This window comes from Haematobia irritans, chromosome 1 (genome assembly GCF_050003625.1).
Source record: "Haematobia irritans isolate KBUSLIRL chromosome 1, ASM5000362v1, whole genome shotgun sequence".
NCBI classification, from domain to species: domain Eukaryota; kingdom Metazoa; phylum Arthropoda; class Insecta; order Diptera; family Muscidae; genus Haematobia; species Haematobia irritans.
Window position 1 is genome coordinate 120737962 of NC_134397.1, and position 21896 is coordinate 120759857.

Consider the following 21896-nt stretch of genomic DNA (forward strand, 5'->3'; position numbering starts at 1 on the left):
CAATATGCATCTACATGGTCATAATGTTGTCTACAATACATTTGTTTGTCGACATTATAATCGACGTACTGTGCAAAAGTCGCTATCGACATGTTCGCTGCCAATGCCTTGCGTTGTGTCCTACACAACAGAATTTAAGTAAAAAGAAAAAACATATGATTCTCGACTCGATAATCGAAGTACTGTGAATAAAATGTTTTTCTCTTTTAGTGAAAGTTAACGGAATATCAGATTAAAAAAACAACAAAACAAAAATACAAAGCAGTTCAGAATAAATAAGACATTCAAATTTTAATCATTGAAAGTGTAAGACTCAAATATTGTGAACGGATTATAAGGTAAGTTTTTCTGTAACTCTACATTATGTGTTAAAAAAATTAATGTTGTATTAAATTGATTCTATATTTTTCAGATGCAGAAAAATGGAAGAAATGAAAGAATTTGCCGTTGTAAACATATGGTGTAAAGTTTCATGGTTGTAATGAAAATATTTATATTGATTTCTCGTAAAATAAAAACAATATACATAAAAAGTAAAAACTATAATCATTAATGTTAAAATACTTCTTTTTGTGTAAATAAGTACGAACATATATCATCGCCAGTAGTCGCCAAGGACGAAATGCTAGAAATTGAAGATTCTGTCTCCTACTAAGTCATCAACGAAAATGTTTATTACTATGTTTTCGACGAAACCGTAGAAGACTGTGTCTTCCAGCTTATCATTAACGACAAAGTAGACGAACCTGTAAGCGATGTTGTCGTCATTGGCATGATCGTTCGCATTAGAATTTCGTGCTAGAATTTTGCGACATTTGTGTGAAAATGTTGTCAACAATTTGTGTGAAGTGTCAACAGTATGTCTTCAAGGATATATTAAAGCGGTCGTTTACGATTCGTTGAGGATGTCTTATAGACAAACACCACTGGGACATGTGAGCTATTACTTATACCCTTAAACATTTTTACTTGTATCCAAATATTTTGACCTTCACTTAAGGAGCCAAAGCCTTTAAAATCAAGATATCTTTCAAAGCTAGTCACGAAATAAAAAATTAGCTTTTGTAGGTATAATGTTAATTATAGTTTTCAAAATTGTAATAAATAACAAATAAATATTTTCGGTATAAAGTCATTTAGTCGATATTAATCAAAGATAGATTTACCCTATGCCGAAAAAAACAAATGGTAGGGTTACACAGAAAAAAAGTGTCTCGTAAATTTAAGAATATTTTTACAATAATTTATTACAAGAATTTTCCAGATTTTTAGTTCATTTTTCGTATCTTCAACAAAAATTAACTATTCGAAAGGAAATTTTACAAATTTTAAGTAGCCATCGTTTAGTTCATGGCCTACAAAATACGATGGAAATTTTCTTAACTGGTAGTTAAAAATTCGTTTGTCATGCTATAAAACTACTTGTGACATGTAAAGTAACATTTCATGAAGGTTTTGATAATTTTAAGTTAAACTTTTCATCGTTCTTAAACTGATGTGCCTTTACGAATATTGTTCTTAGAGTAAATTGTCAGCAGATGCGATGTACTAATGCGTAGTACAGAGATCTTTCTCGGCAAAGTGAAATGTGATTAAAGTAAAGATGATGTTACTTAAATTTTGTTTGAGAGTGAGAGCAATGCAATAATGAGAAATGGTAGCGAGTGCTGGGTATGCTGTGTATATCTGAGCGTGGGGTTGTTTTCATTTTTTGTTCTTTCAGTGATTTGTGTGTGTGTGCGTGTTTGTCATTCGCGGACGATTTATTTGTCTGGATGAGGTGTTGTTTTCAATGAAGGCACATGTGTTTTTGTTGTTGTAGGAATGTTTGGGTTTTGCCCGGTTTTGTTTGGCATGCTTCAGTTGTATAGTGGGCGTTGGCGTGGGCTGTTGTATATTTTAAGCAGGTATTTAAAAAGGGAATATAAAGGTATTGCATATTTTGGTTTTTTGAGATATATTAGCGTTTGCTTATAAAGCCTTTTAAGTGAGTTATTAATACTGTAGCGATGAGATGCACAATGGTGATCGGAAGCTTAGAAAAATGTCATTAACAATTTTCAATATATAAGAAAAAACGCTGAAATGGAAAGTATATTGAAATTGTTTTATAGAAATCTAATTTAATATTATTCCATGTAAAAAATATATATTCAGTTTCAGAGTAATCCCAGATGAATTTGGAACATTTTTTTTACACCTCAGCTTATAGTTTAATGGTAAATTGGCAAGTATTCTTTTAAAAATGTGGCTTTCTTTTAAAAAGATGTTTTTATTCATATTATTATTAGTTAATTAATTTTTTTGGAAACCAGTTTAATGTTTTTCTTGTAAAAAATATTTAATTTCAGAGCAACCCCAGATGGATTCGGACAAATTTTTATATTTCAGCGTATAATTTAAAAGAGAATTGGTAAGTTTTATTTTAAAAATTTGGCTTTCTTTTGAATAAAATGTTTACGTTATTATGACCTTTATATCACCAAAAACACAGTTTTTAATACCTTATTTTATTATTTCTTTAATCAAATTTTGTGCAAACCAATTTAATGTTTTTAATGTAAAAAAAAATCTTTAATTTCAGAATAATCCCAGAACAATTGGAATAATTTTTATTACTCCTCTGCTTATAATTTAATAGTGAATTGGTAAGGGTTCTTTAACTTTCTATTAACCAGGATATTTAGTTTTTTTATTTTATTATATATTTATTTAGAATTTTTTGGAAAGAAATTTAATATTTTTATTTAATGTTAAAAAAATATTTAATTTCAGAGTAACCCTAAATGAATTTGGACAAATTTTTATATATCCCTCAGCGTTAAAGAAAGTTTACTTTTAATGTAAGAAGATTTTCGTAATAGTATAGGGGTTTGTTTTTCCTTTAATTATTTAATTTCTCTGTATTTTGGAAAGATTTATTTATAAATAGGTTATTCGTCGACATTTATAAGAGAATTTTAATCAAATTTTATTATCAGGTTCCCGAAAAAGTAGTCAAGTTAATCCAAATAATACAGGTATTTTAACTTGGTAGGGATAAATATATAGCTTATGATGGTGTAAAATTGAACTAATATACAATGCTATAGATGAACTAAAATTTAAGAGAATTTTAAACTAGACAAGCAGAAAAACATCTTAAGGGCTAAATCATGGTCAATATTACTACAGTTTACTTCATTTTGCAATGAAAAAGGGTTCACTGGTTTTTCAGCGTAGGTGAGGTATAATGACATCCAAGGGCGTAGCCAGGAATCCGGCCAAGGTTGGGCGAGGTTTATACTAAACAAGTATATACGGCCGTAAGTTCGGCCAGGCCGAATCTTATGTACCCTCCACCATGGATTGCGTAGAAACTTCTACGAAAGACTGTCGTCCACAAATTTCATCTCACATGGTTGTTAAATATCATATACTACCACCATACCAAATTTCAACCAGGTCGGATGAATTTTGCTTCTCGAAAAGGCACCGGAGGTCAAATCTGGGGATCGGTTTATATGGGAGCTATATATAATTATAATTCCTGCATGGTTGTTGGATACCCTATACTAACATCACGTACCAAATTTCAACCGAATGTGAAGAATTTTGCTCTTCCAAAGTGCTCCGGAGGTCAAATCTGGGGATCGGTTTATATGAGGCCTATATATAATTATGGACCGATATCGACCAATTTTTGCATGGGTGTTTGAGGCCATATATTAACATCACGTACCAAATTTCAACTGAATCAGATGAACTTTGGTCTTCCAAGAGGCTCCGGAGGTCAAATCTGGTGATCGGTTTATATGGGGGCTATATATAATTATGGACCGATGTGAACCAATTTTTGCATGGTTATTAGAGACCATATACTAACACCACGTACCAAGTTTCAGCCGGATCGAATGAAATTTGCTTCTCTTAGAGGCTCCGCAAGCCAAATCGGGGGATCGGTTTATATGGGGGCTATATATAATTATGGGCCGATGTGAACCAATTTTTGCATGGTTATTAGAGACTATATACTAACACCATGTACCAAATTTCAGCCGGATCGGATGAAAATTGTTTCTCTTAGAGGCTCTTAAAGCCAAATCGGGGGATCGGTTTATATGGGGGCTATATATAATTATGAACCGATATGGACCAATTTTTGCATGGTTGTAAGAGACCATATACTAACACCATGTACCAAATTTCAGCCGGATCGGATAAAATTTACTTCTCTTAGAGGCCTCGCAAGCCAAATTTGGGGGTTCGTTTATATGGGGGCTATACGTAAAAGTGGACCGATATAGCCCATTTGCAATACCATCCGACCTACATCAATAACAACTACTTGTGCCAAGTTTCAAGTCGATAGCTTGTTTCGTTCGGAAGTTAGCGTGATTTAAACAGACGGACGGACGGACATGCTCAGATCGACTCAGAATTTCACCACGACCCAGAATATATATACTTTTTGGGGTCTTAGAGCAATATTTCGATGTGTTACAAACGGAATGACAAAGTTAATATACCCCCATCCTATGGTGGAGGGTATAAAAAAGAAAACAAGTAAGTTTTATACTTACATTGTAGGTTAGGTTAGGTGGCAGCCTAATGTATCAGGCTCACTTAGACTATTCAGTCCATTGTGATACCACATTAGTGAACTTCTCTCTTATCACTGAGTGCTGCCCGATTCCATGTTAAGCTCAATGACAAGGGTCCTACTTTTTATAGCCGAGTCCGAACGGCGTTCCACATTCTCTTAGAGAAGCTTTGAAACACTCAGAAATGTCATCAGCATTACTGAGGTGGAATAATTCACCGCTGAAAAACACGCTCAGAAGACCTTGGAGATTAAAACTAAAAATTGAATTGTTTGTTATATATTCATTTATTTTCAATACCCTTTAATTTTGAATCCATCATTGTAAACCCCAACCTAACATTAGACCTACAAGCCGCAATATTGACAAGCCGTGTGCGCTAAGACCATACCAAATTTCTGCTTTCTGCTCAAATCCATTTATAGTCTATAAAAGAAGTAAACACTTTTTTGATCCTTTTCCCTGCCACGCTTAGTTTCAGCCTATTTGGAGAAAAATAATGAAGACGCTGGCGGATATTCTTCAAATCTCTGTTGCGAGACTGAATTCTATGATTCAACCTTCAAAAAAATACAACGAATTTTTTTTAAAGCCGATTTAACTTTATTTTAGTTCAGGAAAATTAGTTGACTTTGGTTCAACTTTGCCAAATGTAAGAAACATTTTCTTATTTTTGTTTTCTTTGATGACGTGAACTAAAAATAAGGGAAAAACTTTTATACAAATTAACAATTTTACTAAATATGCAAATGGGAGAAGTTGACTTAAATTAAGTTCATAAGTCTCTCAAATGAGTAAATTTTACTAAAATTGTACCTGTTTTGAACTTCGTACAGCGTTAAAGACATTATTTGTAACATGTTGCAATTAGAAAACTATTTTCATTAACACTTTCTTAAATAAACTTACATTTTCTTTCATGCGGGCGGGTTCATGGTGTACGAGTATATTTGTAAATGAATAAATAGCCTTGTTAATATTCAATTTCCAGAAATGAAATGTATTGTAATTTAAATTTTATAGAGCCTAGATTAAAATTTAGATAGCACCCTAAAAATGGTTGTACGGGAATCAATACTAAAATCCTTAGCCCTAGACAGTTTATCTACACCCAGAAAAAAGTGTCTTCGAAACTGAAGGAAAAAATGTTCATCAATTTAGTTTAGCCATTTTATTTCCATTAAGTTAAATTTGTGTGTAAAATAATACAATTTACTTGTATCAGTAAAAAACTCCTAAATTGAAAGCAGTTAGGAATAGTTCATTAACTAGAATAAGGCATGGAATTGTACTAATACTATTTTCTTCGCTGGGTATAATATAATTTACTACCGAACATCTTATTCGCTGTTGACAAAGCATTCGTAAAAATAAACAAAACCCGAACTAACACCAAGTTTCCTCAAATTTAGTAAAATTTATTATAAAATGATAATTCTGACTTCCTTTATTATAGAAAGCTTATCATACATACGAATAACACTTGGCATAGAAAAATATTTTAGTTCATTCGTACTAAGAAGAATTCAATCCTTTCAAAACTTAAGGAAACATACTTGTTAGAATATAGGAAATTTTCCTATATTTTCCTATTTGTCTACCTGTAATCGATACCTGTCATCGATATGTTTGCGCGTGGGTTGCTTTTTAGTTGGAATCGCGTTGTTATGGTATACGAGAGATTGTTAAAAAATAATGTAATAAATAACAAATAAAATATATAAAAATATTTGTTATTTTAGGTTAGTGAGAAAAAATTTCGTTTTTTGAAAATTATTAAACATAAATAACAAACAATAAGTCTATCAATGTTCGTGATGATGTACAAAGAAAGAAAACACCAACAGAATAACAACCCCTTCATTCATCAGGTAACATTCAGGACGCTAACCTTGGAAATAGTGAAATAATAAACTAATATTTCGATGCTGTTGATTATTAATAAATTATTTAATATATTAATAAAACATGTCTTTTATTGAAGAAAAAATTGCCTATACGCATATTTAAAACGAAGATAAACAGTTCTAATTTTGAAGTAAAAGGTTTACAAAAAATATGTAATATTTGTCCAAATGAATGAAAAAAGTTCAATAAAATCATTCCATATATGAATTCAATTCAGTTAAATTTTTTCATTCTGTAGTATAGTGGTACATAAATATAGGAAAATGTTAACTAATATATGGAATGCATTCTACCTAATTTCTATGAAAATCACATCGTTCAAATAAATAAAAATGTCTTTGGCGCTATACGAAGTTCAATTTTCTTCACAATGAGTTCATTTTAACTTAAAGAAGGGATCACTTTTTTTCTGGGTGTACGTCTGAGGGACGTATGCGTTTTTAGTTTTTCGCTCTTCCTCATGAAAATGAGTACCGGAAATGTGATATTTTTGTTACACAATTAATAAAAGTTTAGCCAAAAATAAATGATAAGGATTTGTTTATAGAATCGGTACAAATTTAAACAAAAATCCACAAAAATTTAAAACAAAAATCCAAAAATTTTATCCACATGATGACAAACTAACATATGGTACGTCCTACAGACGTACACAGAAAAAAAGTAAACTACATTATGGGAAAAATAGACTATCTCGTGCGAAAATTGAACTAAATTGTATTCCAATTGTCCGACAATTTTGGATTTTTAATTACCATTTACGGAATTCATCCTTCTCGAAAAGAACAAAAAAACTAAAAATAAAGAAAAAATCTTCGGCACCAGATCATTCCCACTTTTCTTACTATTTTTGAGAAGTGTACGAAAAACTTCTTCTATTTTAGTTAGAATTGAACTAATTTGTATGACATTGAAATTGTACTGCCATTTAGTTCGTAAAATTTTTGAGTCATACTTTAAAAATAAACGAAAAGAAAATAATTTTTTGCAATAAATATTAGTTCATTTTAGCATCAGTGTTACAACAGACTTTTTTCTGTGTATGTTTAGCTTATCCGTGACATTCAGTAGGTTAAGATTTCTATGGTAAACGTTTGTAGAAACTACGATTTAGAATCGCACTTTGTTTTGCTCAATTATTTCGAAGTTCATGATTCATCTTATAAAGTTTAAGGCTATGGTCACACTAGGCAAATATTTGACCAAATTGACTGTCAAACATTTTTCCAGAACCATTTTCCAAATATCTGGATACGGTTTATGGAAAATAACCCTACCATGATGTTATATATCCAATATGAGCTCAAAGTATTTGCTGGTTTGGCTGTGGCGACGAATTCTTTTTAGATTTCTGTCAAATATTTGCCCAGTGTGACCATAGCATAACTAAATGGTCCACACCAATGTTTTCGTCTTTATGAGGATAATGTAAATTTCTCTCTTTGGTTTGTTTCGACCCTCATGAATATTCACTGGCTTGTTTACTATAAGAACCGTTTGTTGTTTCTTTGCGCATACGAGGCTCTTGCATGTTTTCATTGAACTTTACTTTGTTGTTTTTTTTGCCTTTAATTGATTCATTCGCACACATGCGTGAATTTGTATTGTAAATAAAGAAAATATTCATGCTCTTAGACGACTCATAGCCGCCGTTATGAGCGAATGCCTATCGGCTTCCCCATATTAATTTCTCTCTGTCTATCGAGTTCCAAGAGTTTAAGATGAGTCAATAAATGACCAACATACACACAAAAAAAACGTAAACTGTTTTATGGGAAGAATGTAGTACATTCTCGGGCGAAAACTGAACTAAATTGTACTCCATTTTTGAGATTTCCACAATGCGTTATTAAACCAAGGTAAAATGTTATGATCTGGTATTCTTTTTTAAATACCATTTACGCAGTTATTCTCTGGCATGAATAAAAAAATGAACTAAAATAAAGAAATAATCATTGGAGCTAAATCATGGCCATATTTATATGCAGTAGATTAGTTTTACTATTTTTGGGAAAATTTCTGCTTTAAGCCCGGCAGCTCTCGAAAATGCTGAAAAAAGCAAAAATAAACTAAAACCAAATCTATATATAGCATTTTCACTTCAAATGAAACCTTTTTCAAATCAAATGAAACCATTTTCAAATCAAATGAAAACTTTTTCCATTTCAAATGAAACTTTTTTCAAATCAAATGAATCTCTAAAACCAAATGAATTCTTTTTAATGAATGAATTTATAATTAGCCCGCAAAATTATTTCCAAAGGAATTGTTATATCGCTAAAAGCAAACATACACTTTTTTGAAGAATTATTTCGTTGAAGAATTATGTGTTACTTTCTTATTTGTACACTCAACTAATGTTAAAATTATTGATTATCCAAGTCTTAATTTAGGATTGCACGCCCTCTTAAATATAAACTCGCTTTTAATTGAATATAGGTATGGTAAATGTTATTCAAAAATTTGTTAGGATTTTTAATTAAATTAAAGTCACTATTACTAATCGATGTCTAATATTCTCATGGGAAATTTCATCCAATCGAAAATCCATAATGAGTTATAGTAACTATTGTAATTTTTCATACGAAATTTAAAAACTAAAACAAATTTCTTTGAAGCCAGTTGTAAACTAAGGATATTTTATTTTTGTTTTTGTGTACGGTCCAAATCCGAGCTTTTTTTTGGAATTTTTTCATAACCCAGCAAAAAAATCGGAGGTTCTTCCTAAGTCATTACCCGTAATGTACATCCAAAAATACTTTTCCAGAGAAGGACCTAAATTTCACATTACGATACATAAAATTCTTTGTTTTGCTATTTTCTCGCAATAAATTAAAATTTTCTGAATTTTACCAGATATAAAACACAGTAAGGACAAAAAAAAATAATGGAAATTTCCAAAACATATTTAAAAAGTGTACTGATCCATTTCTCGGCAGACGTGGAATTTGCGATCAAATATTTGTCAGCGTTATCTAAAACTCCTTTACGTAAAGATACAATTAGATGACGTCAATATTTTTTTATGATTTTCCTTATTTGTTTTTTTTTTTTAATGAAATCTAAAAACTGAAATATCAAGGAACATTATCATTGAGTTTTTACCACGTTTTTTTTTGCTGGTCTTCTTTTTTCAGTCTTAAAGTATAAATTGTTTAGCCATGTCATTTGTTTCCTTCATGTACACAGTACTTATACCCCAACCATCAATGATCTATATATGAATTCGAATAAAAATCTGGATCACAATTTCATTAAACATTCAAAAGAATCATTTGATTTGAAAAAAGTTTCATTTGAAATGAAAAAGGTTTCATTTGATTTGTAAAATGTTTCATTTGATTTGAAAAATCAAAAATCATTTGGTCTGAAAAAGGTTTCATTTGATTTGAAAAGGATTCATTTGGTTTGAAAAAGGTTTCATTTGAAGTGAAAATGCTATATATAAATAATAAATAAAAATACGTTAAATGTATCAGTTTAAGGACTTTTTTTCTATGTACTCGTAAAGATACAAAACATTAAATTAAATGTTTTATATAAAAATATATATATATATATATATATATATATATATATATATATATATATATATATATATATATATATATATATATATATATATATATATATATATATATATATATATATATATATATATATATATATATATATATATATATATATATATATATATATATATATATATATATATATATATATATATATATATATAAAATTAAATTTTTAATCAAGTAAATTTATTGTTTGTATATTTAATTCTATGATTGATAAAACCATTTTCGGAATTTCCGTTATAGAATTAAGTGTTCCAATTCTTTTCGTGATTGAATTAGAAAAAATGATCTGTATGACTTGAAGGTAATGTACATCTTGATTAAAGGTAAATAATTTATAAATTCCATATTTGCTAAAAATCCGTATTCTCAAATAACCCTACAGGAAATGCAAATGGTCACTAACAAACCTATTTATCACAGAACTGGTACCAGTTTGTCCTAGTTTTTTAATTTTTATATAATTTATTGATCTCTATTCTCTCTTGATATTAAAATCTTATTGCTGAAATACAATTATCAGAATATTCTATTGTTCGATGTACCCCAAATGTATTTCCTTCTGGTGAATAGTTTGTCCCAGACTAGTTCATGGGGATCTGTCTACAGGGGAATCCTACTAAGTTGTCCCAGGACGATTCCTTTAGAATGAGTCCAAGATGTGTTCTAAAGTGTAAATTGATCACGTCAATGACAAACCCATATTAAAGTGACCGATCTCTTCCATACGTTTTGATCAGACCTGCAACTGGCACTAGTCCTGTACCGGCCATGGGGTTGATCCATTTTCCTTAGGGAAACTACCACATGTAAGTATGGTGTCACTTCATGTCAACTACTCAGTATTTATGGACTGTTGTATGTCTTTATGTCAACAATGTTTTTGGTTAAAAATACGATTTTTTTATAAATTGCGCATTTTTTATAACTTCCGTGTTTGCAAAATAATCGTCAATGTACACAGTCTCACACAAGTTTACATACGATTACAGAATTTGTATTTTCTTTAAATTATAAAATATTATAAACTATGCAAATATATGCTTTTATTTTAGTATAATAATTTCAAAAACTAAGTATTTGTTAATTTTTAAGTAAAAATTTTAAGAGTGGTTTATAACCAACAACAAGAAACAAGTTTAGTTAAAAGGTTAAAAACTCAGGGGTATGTAAACTTGTGTAAGACTGTGTATGTACTCTCAAGGCGGTCAATAAACTTCAAAAACGGGTCTCATATAGCCCCAAAGAAATACTCTGTTTTTATTTTTAAACACCAACAAATACACAAAGCAGATTATTACATCTGATATGATTTTTGTTTTTGGGAAATTATTTTTTTATTAATTCACACTCAATTAAAGTCAAAAAAAAGATATAACGAATACCGTATCGACGATCGACCACAACCGGTTCGTTTCGATGCTTTCTGTGTATACATTGGCGGGCTTACTATGGTCCATGTCTATTCCATTCATTACATGGGATATTCTTCGATGGGGGAAACTTTTGTTTTATTTTTTGGGTTATCTTTCATTGAGAGGTAACATAATTAACATTGGGTTAAGGGGTCGTTGTTGCGGTCTAAGCAACAAGTGAGAGGAAGTAAACACACATACACATGTTACAGATGGCACTAAATCTTCAACAGGAACATACAGCATGTTTGACGGTTAGATACATTCGTATTCATTTAATAAAAAATGATTGATAAACATTATTCGTGGACCGTAGGTATTGCTTCACCAGCTTCATAACCAACAATGAATTGATTTCAAATTCACAAGTATTTCGGATTTCGATAAAAAAACGAATCAATTGCTGCAACCGCTTTTCTATTTCAATATAACGAAGGGTACACGCGTTTGTTTATTATCATTTTTTCTTTGGGAAGATTCATTATGGAATGCATTCGATGGTAGTAACGAAAACAAAATAAATTGAAAAGCAAAAAAAAAACAAAAACAAGAAAACAAAACAAGTCACGCCGACACACAAACGACCAGCGCGATTTTCTCAACACAGACGTCCGATACTTTTTAAGTCACAATATGAACTGAAAACTTTGAAGAAAACTGGATATAAGTGGCAACTGAAGTGGGATATTAAAGCTGCTGCTGCTGGTGGTGTCTTCCATGTAGTTGATATTTGTGGTACTCATCGCACCAATTCAGACAGACAAAGGCAATGACAGCCACTTTCTTGTTATTCTCCACAAAAAGACCAATAACGAGAAGAGACCGCCACAAATACCTTAATAATCTCAATCAATTGTATACACAGAGCACAGTGGGAGTATTGCAAAAAAATATGGTAAGAAGGTGCATCCAAAGATGCAGATCTTAAGAATTTTAGTATTGATTCCGATACAAAGATTCTTTCAAATGAAAACATTTTTAAAAAGAAGAACTAATAGTGTCGTGGATGGCTAGTATGGGAAATACTGGGTGTGCGGGAGCACACATCCTACACATCCCAGGCAGGGACAATTCGAAAATTCCTTTCCAAATCTTTAAATCTACATTGGATACAATATTCACCTAATATGGAAGATTATGCATACTAAATTTTAAGACTAGAAATTTACACAACGTTAAGGACAATATTGTTGAAAATAAAGACATTTTAATTATTTAAATATAGGACACGAAACTTTTAAATTTGCCTCCCTCTGTGAAATTCTCATGTCTTTAAAGTAAGGTAAAACGTTTTTGATTTAAAGAAATTACTTTGAGGGTTTTGAATATTTTTTTAATTTTTTTGTTTTGAAATAAGAAAATATTTTTTACTTTTAAATACGAGAGTTACCTTTTGGCTCGGAATCAATACCTTTTGGCTCGGAATCAATACCAACATTCTTACAGGAAGGTCAAAATCTTTGAATTCAAGTAGACTTTTATTGAGTGTATCAATTATTTTTTATTTAATTGTAATATTATCATATATTATACACTGAAAAAACAGTGAACCCTTTTCCATTGCAAAATGAACTAAACTGTAGTAATATTGACCATGATTTAGCACTTAAGATTTTTTTCAACTTGTCTAGTTTATAATTCTCTTAAATTTTAGTTCATCTTTAACATTGTATTTTAGTTCATTTTTATAACGCCATAAGATTTATATACCCCTACCAAGTTAAAAAGTCAGTATTATTTTGATTTACTTGCTTATTTTTTGGGAAACCCGATAATAAAAATTGGTTAACAGTCTCTTTAACCCTGGACAGTCATCCTTATTTTTTGTACACTAACGTCATCCTTCGTCATTTTGACTACGGCTTATTTCAAGATGCTATAACTTGCACTGTGAGCAAAAATGTGAACCAAAATTTAATTTATTTTCTTATTCATTTTGTTCTTAATTAGTATACAACAAAAATTCATAAAATATTTGCATTTGTATAACTTAAATTTATCATTTCCCAATCGACTAAAATGCATTTTAGATCGAAAATGAAATTACGCGTCGTCATTTTGACGAAGGATGACTGTCCAGGGTTAAAATGTCGACGACTAAACTATTTTTAAATTAATCATTCCACAGTACAGAGAAATTAAATAATTAAAGGAACAACAAACCGTTTTACTATTATGAAAATTTTCATACAATAAAATTAAACTTTCTTTAAGCAAAAGTACTTTATTATAAAAACTTATGATTAAAGTTCTTAATACAATGTTTTTTGTGAATAAAAATTATGACCACGTGGAACAGGGAGTAGTTCATTTGAACTCGCTGTTTGGACATATCCTTTTTTTATTCATTGTAGTTAATTTTTTCACATATCGTGCTGGAAAAAAATGGAAGCAATAATGAAAATTGTTCAAAATTAACACCATGTAATGAAATATAATTTTTTAATTCATCATTTTAGCTTGTAACTTACCATATTTGGGGGCATTTTATCAAATGGTGCAAGGAATTCAACTTTTCGGAAAACGTATCTCATAAAATTTGTACCTGAAACAATTAAAGAAATAATGAAGTATTCTATATAGAAACTCATAAAACTGTGTTGTTATCGATGTGAAGGCTATCATAAAATAAATATTCTAGTTGAAAGAAAGCCAAAGAAAAGAAATTGTACGCTGAGGGGAAATATAAAAAGTTGTCCAAATTTATTTGGGTTACTCTGAAATTAAATATTTATCTTTTACATTAAATACAATTATTAAATAGGTTTCTAAAAAATCTAATGGAAACAAGTATAAACGGCCGTAAGTTCGGCCAGGCCGAATCTTATGTACACTCCACCATTGATTGCGTAGAAACTTCTACGAAAGACTGTTATACACAATCGAATTACTTGGGTTGTGGTATCTTAAATCGTTTTCTAAATTGTGAGTTAGTCCACACGTGGTATATATTAGACAAAAAGGTATGTAAGTCTACAAATAATTACGAATCGATATGGACTTTTGCACGGTACGTATGGTGGTTGTATATGGGGGTCGCTTATATGGGGGCTATATACAATTATGAACTTGATATGGACAAATTTTTGTGTGATTGGGGATCGATTTATCTGAGGACTATATATAACTACACCGAAAGAATTTTCTTCGTAAAAAGAACGAAAAATTTCGTTAAAAGTACGAAATTTGTCATTGTTTTACAACCAAAGAAACTTTTCATTAAAAGTACGAAATATTTCGTACTTTTTACGAAGAAATGTTCTTCCAAAATTTTCGTACTTTGTAAGAAAAAAATTCGTACTTTTTATGAAGAATCTTCGTACTTTTTATGAAAAATCTTCGTACTTTTTATGAAACAATTTCGTTCTTTTTATGAAAATGTTTCGTACTTTTTATGAAAAACTTTCGTAGTTTTTATGAAAAATGTTCGTACTTTTTATGAAAAACTTTCGTACTTTTTTTTTCAAAAATGTTCGAACTTTTAGAAAAAAATTTACAGTCGAAAGTGCATTTGGTTGTAGTTACAAATGTGAAAAATGACATCACTACTTTACATCTTAAGTTTTTTAATAATTTTTAGTTTTATTGCTTCACTTTTATTCATAGCGCTCTATCACCCAAATGAGAAGTAGCATAGACTTGCATAAAAAAATAGAATAAAGGAATACACTCAAGCTCATTATAAAAGACAATTTTATGTCGCGAACGGAAATTTTAAAACTACAATGAAACTTCTTCGTTATTTCAAAGAAAATGTTTCGTACTTTTTATGAAGAAATTTTAACGCAGAATGTTTCGTAAAATATTCGTAAAAACTTCTTCACAAAATTCATGAAATATGAAGAAAGTTTCGTTAAAAGTACGAACTTTTTACGAAGAAGAGTTAATGTAGAATATTTCGTAGATGTTTCGTATATTCGTAAAATGTTCTTCGTAAAATTTACGAAAATGAATGAAATTTTCGTTATTTTAATGAAGAATTCACGAAGAATAGTTAATGAAGAATTCTTCGTAAAATTAACGAAGAGAATTCTTTCGGTGTATAGACAAATATGGACCTAGTTAAGAATGGTTGTTAACGGCCATATACTAGCACAATGTACCAAATTTCAACTGACTCGGAGGAAATTTACTCCTCCAAGAGGCTCCAAAACCAAATCTCGGGATCGGTTTATATGGGGGCTATATATGATTATGGACTGATAGGGACCACTTTTGGCATGGTTGTTAAATATCATATACTACCACCACATACCAAATTTCAACCAGGTCGGATGAATTTTGCTTCTCCACAAGGCACCGGAGGTCAAATCTGGGGATCGGTTTATATGGGGGCTATATATAATTATGGACTGATATGAACCAATTCATGCATGGTTGTTGGACACCATATACTAACATCACGTACCAAATTTCAACCGAATGGGAAGAATTTTGCTCTTCCAAGGTGCTCCGGAGGTCAAATCTGGGGATCGGTTTATATGGGGCCTATATATAATTATGGACCGATATCGACCAATTTTTGAATGGGTGTTTGAGGCCATATATTAACATCACGTACCAAATTTCAACTGCATCAGATAAATTTTGGTCTTCCAAGAGGCTCCGAAGGTCAAATCTGGTGATCGGTTTATATGGGGGCTATATATAATTATGGACCGAATTGGACCAATTTTTGCATGGTTGTTAGAGACCATATACTAACACTATGGACCAAATTTCAGCCGAATCGGATGAAAATTGTTTCTCTTAGAGGCTCTGCAAGCCAAATCGGGGGATCGGTTTATATGGGGGCTATATATAATTATGGACCGATGTGGACCAATTTTTGCATGGTTGTTAGAGACCATATACTAACACCATGTACCAAATTTCAGCCGGATCGGATGAAATTTGCTTCTCTTAGAGGCTCCGCAAGCCAAATCGGGGGATCGGTTTGTATGGGGGCTATATATAATTATGGCCCGATGTGGACCAATTTTTGCATGGTTGTTAGAGACCATATACTAACACCATGTACCAAATTTCAGCCGGATCGGATGAAATTTGCTTCTCTTAGAGGCCTCGCAAGCCAAATTTGGGGGTCCGTTTATATGGGGGCTATACGTAAAAGTGGACCGATATGCAATACCATTTGCAATACCATCCGACCTACATCAATAACAACTACTTGTGCCAAGTTTCAAGTCGATAGCTTGTTTCGTTCGGAAGTTAGCGTGATTTCAACAGACGGACGGACGGACGGACATGCTCAGATCGACTCAGAATTTCACCACGACCCAGAATATATATACTTTATGGGGTCTTAGAGCAATATTTCGATGTGTTACAAACGGAATGACAAAGTTAATATACCCCCATCCTATGGTGGAGGGCATAAAAATAATAATATGGATAAAAAAAAACTAAATATTCTGGTTAACCCTAGACAGTAATCATTCGTCAAAATTACGACATTTCATTTTCGATTTAAAATGCATTTAGTCTATTGGGAAATGGTAAATTTAAATTATACTAATTCGACCGTTTTATGATTTTTTTGTTTTATACTAATTAAAACCAAATTGAATAAGAAAATAAATTCAAGTTTCGCTCACGATGAAAATTATAGCGTCTTGAAATGAATGACGAAGGATGACGTTAATGTACAAAAAATAAGGATGACTGTCCAGGGTTAGGTTAGGTTAGGTTAGGTTAAAGTGGCAGCCCGATAAAATTTCAGGCTCACTTAGACTATTCAGTCCATTGTGATACCACATTTAACTAAAAGTACCTATTACATATGGGCACTTCTAGTCTTAACCACTGAACCTTCTCTATTATTTACTTTTGTGGAACCAACCAGGGTTAAAAGAAAGTTAAAGAATCCTTACCAATTCACTATTAAATTACAAGCAAAGGAGTACTAAAAATTTTTCCAAATTTTTAAGGGGTTATTCTGAAATTAAATATTTGTTTTTACATCAAAAATATTACATTGGTTTTAAATAAAATTGATTAAAGAAATACTAAAAGAAGGTATTAGAAACCTGTAATTTTGATGATAAAAATGTAAATATTCTAGTTGAAAGAAAGCCAATTTGTAACAGAAAACTTACCAATTCTCTATTTTTAAATTTGTTCGAATCCATCTGGAGTTGCTCTGAAATTAAATATTGCTTTTACAACAAAGAAAAACATTAAACTGGTATCCAAAAAAATTAATTAACAAATAATAATATACATAAAAAATATTATTTTTAAAAGAAAGCCATATTAAAAAAATACTTACCAATTTATGACTAAACTATACGCTGAGATATAACAAAAATTTTCCAAATTCATCTGGAATTGAATATTCTTTTTTACATGAATAATAAAAATTTCAATACACTTTCAATTTCAACTAGTGTTGGGAAAGTAACGAGTATTTGATTACAAGTACTCGTTACTGACTAATTTTTTGAGTACTCGTTACGAGAAAATGAGTACTCAATATCTTCAATGCCAGTTTTTTTCTTCTAACGGTAAGTAAGTTGGCGGTTTGGAAGTAAAATTCTTGACTTCTTGGAAAGTATTAATTGAAGTTTTCGAAAATCGTTTTATCAGTTAAAATGACACGAAAAGGATATATGGCTTCATATTTGAAGAAAGTGAAAAATTTATCTGATTTCTTAAAAACGTTTGCATTTGAAAAAAAATTGCATTGGGTGTAGGTGGGAGCTTTAATTTAAAGAATCACATGGATCACGTCTCATGCAAATAGTATGAATAATAATGTCGTTGATTTCAGCTGGTTCAATCCAATTGTTTTCAGAGAAGGGCCCAAGCTTATTCAAAAACCCATGGAAGATTCCAACATTGGGTCTCACGATAAAAATGATCGCTAAATATTTGTATCCACTGTCAATGGTGGATAATGGTGGATTTAAAAAGTTTGAAAATTGCAAGCATCAGTAATACACAATGCCATCTAGATATACCCTGACGAAAAAATACCGAATATTGAATACGAAGTTATAATCTGCTTTTCTATACCGTTTTTTAATTTTAAAAAGAAGAAAAAAAATTGCCCACAATGTCTTTTTTAATTTTTTTTTTAAAGTAACGAGTTGTAACGAGTACTCAATTCAAAAGTAACGAATAGTAACGAGTAGTCAAAAGTAATCAGAATTTACAACACTAATTTCAACATATTTTCCTAAATATTCTTAATAACTTTTTTCTAAACTACCGATAAAATAATAATAACTTTCATTTAAAAGGTTTAATAAACAAACACCAATATATGTCTCAAAAATCCAAAATATTCCATGCCTTTATATTCCCTTGTTGCATACCTACTTAAAAGATGCAACAGCCCACGCCAACGCCAACTATACAACTGAAGCATGCCAAACAAAACCAAGCAAAGCCAAAACATTCCTACAACAACAAAAACACATGTGCCTTTATTGAAAACAACACCTCATCCAGCCAAATAAACCATCCGCGAATAACAAACACACACACACACACAAACCACTAAATGAACAAAAATAAAAACAACCCCACGCTCATGTATACACAACAAAACTCAAGTAAAGGGTGATTCTTTTGAGGGTAGGATTTTCATGCATTAGTATTTGACAGATCACGTGGGATTTCAGACATGGTGTCAAAGAGAAAGATGCTCAGTATGCTTTGACATTTCATCATGAATAGACTTACTAACGAGCCACAACGTCGAATTTTCAGTGAATGGGCCCTAGAAAAGTTGGCAGAAAATCCGCTTTTTTATCGACAAATTTTGTTCAGCGATGAGGCTCATTTCTGGTTGAATGGCTACGTAAATAAGCAAAATTGCCGCATTTGGAGTGAAGAGCAACCAGAAGCCATTCAAGAACTGCCCATGCATCCCGAAAAATGCACTGTTTGGTGTGGTTTGTACGCTGGTGGAATCATTGGACCGTATTTTTTCAAAGATGCTGTTGGACGCAACGATACGGTGAATGGCGATCGCTATCGTTCGATGCTAACAAACTTTTTGTTGCCAAAAATGGAAGAACTGAACTTGGTTGACATGTGGTTTCAACAAGATGGCGCTACATGCCACACAGCTCGCGATTCTATGGCCATTTTGAGGGAAAACTTCGGAGAACGATTCATCTCAAGAAATGGACCGGTAAGTTGGCCACCAAGATCATGCGATTTGACGCCTTTAGACTATTTTTTGTGGGGCTACGTCAAGTCTAAAGTCTACAGAAATAAGCCAGCAACTATTCCAGCTTTGGAAGACAACATTTCCGAAGAAATTCGGGCTATTCCGGCCGAAATGCTCGAAAAAGTTGCCCAAAATTGGACTTTCCGAATGGACCACCTAAGACGCAGCCGCGGTCAACATTTAAATGAAATTATCTTCAAAAAGTAAATGTCATGGACCACTCTAACGTTTCAAATAAAGAACCGATGAGATTTTGCAAATTTTATGCGTTTTTTTTTTAAAAAAAAGTTATCAAGCTCTTAACAAATCACCCTTTAATATCATGTTTATATTAATCACATTCCACTATGCCGATAAAGATCTCTGTACTATGCATTAGTTCATCGCATCTGCTGACAATTTACTCTAAGAATAATATTCGTAAAGGCACACCAGTTTATGAACGATGAAAAGTTTAACTTAAAATTTGCAAAATTTTGCATGGAATGTTATCTACCATTTTTGACGAAAATGTCTATAAATTTAATTACATGTGAACTAAAAATATTTCATTGGGTAATTTTTTACCAACAATTATTAACTATAGGAATTGTCAGTAAGAAATTGCTATCCACTTTCAAGTTCATTTTTCGTAAAAAAATATTTTCTCATACAAAAAAATCTTATAGTAAATTGCACTTATTATTTAGAAAATACTTTACATTTCACAAGTAGTTTTATAGCATGACAAACGAATTTTTAACTACCAGTTAAGAAATTTTTTAAGGAAATTTCCATCGTATTTTGTAGGCCATGAACTAAACGATTGCTACTTAGAATTTGTAAAATTTCCTTTCGAGTAGTTAATTTTCGTTGAAGATACGAAAAATGAACTAAAATTCTGGAAAATTCTTGTAATAAATTATTGTAAAAATCTTCTTAAATTTACGAGACACTTTTTTCTGTGTGTAGAAACAAATAAAATACAATACACACAATAGCTGCAATCTTTGCCATAAATCCGGTTTTAAAGAATAAATGTACTTTATAATGGTTTATTTAACTTCGAGTTCGTACAATCTGCCTTCCAAATATCACCGAAATTTTCCCAATTAAAATTTTAATAGCGTTTACAAAATGTTAAATTTAATAAAATTTGAATTGATTTAAATAACTTATTTAATCGGTCGTAAAAACCGGATTATTTTCCAATACCGGTGGAAAGTGTTTTTTGAAACAAACCGTCAGCATCCATCGGTTTTGATAAAAACGCGTAATTTTGAAAGTAAAGTCTAAATTTCTTGTCATGAAAAAGCAACGGAAAAATAATTCAATAATTTATTGAAAAGTGGACACTTTCCATTTATTTGGAGGAGCATTCATTGGAGTTTATTAAAATGATAACACTGAAAAAAACATTGTCGTGAGGCCAAAGATTTCATGTCGCTAAAATACGAATGCGGATTTTGCTTAGCATAGAAGACGCATTTCTCTGATATAAAGTTTTTTCCTTGTCCAAAAGTCGTATTGTCCTTATAAAGGGTGATTTTTTAAGAGCTTGATAACTTTTTTTAAAAAAAAAACGCATAAAATTTGCAAAATCTCATCGGTTCTTTATTTGAAACGTTAGATTGGTCCATGACATTTACTTTTTGAAGATAATTTCATTTAAATGTTGACCGCGGCTGCGTCTTAGGTGGTCCATTCGGAAAGTCCAATTTTGGGCAACTTTTTCGAGCATTTCGGCCGGAATAGCCCGAATTTCTTCGGAAATGTTGTCTTCCAAAGCTGGAATAGTTGCTGGCTTATTTCTGTAGACTTTAGACTTGACGTAGCCCCACAAAAAATAGTCTAAAGGCGTCAAATCGCATGATCTTGGTGGCCAACTTACCGGTCCATTTCTTGAGATGAATTGTTCTCCGAAGTTTTCCCTCAAAATGGCCATAGAATCGCGAGCTGTGTGGCATGTAGCGCCATCTTGTTGAAACCACATGTCAACCAAGTTCAGTTCTTCCATTTTTGGCAACAAAAAGTTTGTTAGCATCGAACGATAGCGATCGCCATTCGCCGTAACGTTGCGTCCAACAGCATCTTTGAAAAAATACGGTCCAATGATTCCACCAGCGTACAAACCACACCAAACAGTGCATTTTTCGGGATGCATGGGCAGTTCTTGAACGGCTTCTGGTTGCTCTTCACTCCAAATGCGGCAATTTTGCTTATTTACGTAGCCATTCAACCAGAAATGAGC

General features: G+C 31.4%; 1 protein-coding gene across 1 annotated transcript in view; it reads right to left on the minus strand.

Annotated features, from left to right (window-relative positions):
* The window catches only part of LOC142221731 (uncharacterized), a 41274-nt gene extending 29179 nt beyond the window's left edge, over positions 1–12095 (minus strand). The window contains exon 1 of the mRNA XM_075291515.1: positions 11686–12095. The gene's annotated coding sequence lies outside the window, so the exon portion shown is untranslated. The remainder of the gene's footprint in view (positions 1–11685) is intronic.
* Positions 12096–21896: the final 9801 nt, after the last annotated feature.